This window comes from Octopus bimaculoides, chromosome 9, assembly GCF_046866305.1.
Source record: "Octopus bimaculoides isolate indiv1 chromosome 9, ASM4686630v1, whole genome shotgun sequence".
Classification (NCBI taxonomy): domain Eukaryota; kingdom Metazoa; phylum Mollusca; class Cephalopoda; order Octopoda; family Octopodidae; genus Octopus; species Octopus bimaculoides.
Genome location: NC_142936.1, coordinates 77,982,067 through 77,983,318, shown reverse-complemented (window position 1 = coordinate 77,983,318; position 1,252 = coordinate 77,982,067). Strand labels below are relative to the sequence as shown.

At 29.3% G+C, this 1,252-nt stretch overlaps 1 protein-coding gene across 1 annotated transcript in view; it reads right to left on the bottom strand.

The window, feature by feature from the left end:
- Positions 1 to 314: 314 nt before the first annotated feature.
- Positions 315 to 1,252, bottom strand: part of LOC128248740 (uncharacterized) — a 42,470-nt gene continuing 41,532 nt past the window's right edge. Inside the window, exon 6 of the mRNA XM_089357855.1 lies at positions 315 to 1,252. This exon is cut by the window's right edge and continues 1,634 nt beyond it. The gene's annotated coding sequence lies outside the window, so the exon portion shown is untranslated.

Below are 1,252 nucleotides of genomic sequence, written 5' to 3'. Positions count from 1 at the left end.
TTATAAGAGGAATTATAATATAACATGTCATTGAAGAAGAACTCAGTCAAAACAGGGTACATGCGTACATATATATGTACATATATATATATATATATATATATATATATATATATATATATATATATATATATACATACACATATACACACATACACATATACATACACACAAATATATATATATATATATATATATATATATGGGAGAATATACAAATAATAACAACAGACGAGGACAGGTGGTGTAAATAACAAAAGGATATATTAGTATGACGCTCGGGAATACGGAAAGTCTTTGACGTTTCGAGCTACGCTCTTCAACAGAAAGAATACGGAGACAAGGAGAAAAACACGGAGAAAAAAAATTGAATAGTGTTCAGTCAACGGTCAATCACGCAAAAACATACACATTCATACATAGATTCTAAAGTATGAAAATCAAATTTTTATATACAAGTTGATTTCTGTAGAAAATCATATTTGAGCTTAAATTGTATTTATTACCCTTTCATATATTTATTCAACTAGCATTTAATCTAGTGCTTCGTTAGAATGAGGTTTACAATTAAACACTTAGAGTTACTTGCAACAATACTAGGCGTTCATGCTAATATACACCTTGTCAGCAAAATGTCAATACATTTCAAATTGTCTGCCCAATCTAAAAATATAACTTACGCACGCACCTACACTCACACACACACACATACATTATATGCATACATATATACAGAGACATTTATACACACATATATCCACACACACAGTTCAGTCGTCTGAAGGAAACAGGTTTATAAATCATGTCTAATCGCATCTAATTCTAATGTATAGCTACGCAGTTTTCCCTACCCATTTCAGGTATTTTCTCATTTATACATACAACCATCAGTGTTATAACAATTCGTCTGTATTTATTACGTACCCAATATGCAATGCTTTCTTTTCTTTTACCAATATGTACACACATAACAACGTATTGTAACTTTGGCGCAGCAATATTTTTAGTAGGATGATTATATAATGTGTGTTTAATTGGAAAAAAAATAATAAAATAAAATAACCGTCCCGAAATACAATATTTCATTAAGATATATATGAGAATTGTAGTCGTAATCTAATTCCATGTTTGTGGTAGTTTATTTAACCTATCTTGGAAAAATTAAACGGCAAAATCGACATTGATTGGTGACGAGTTACATGCCGTATGTTTTGATAGTGTTAGTTTTATATTAATTCAGATTTATTTTCTG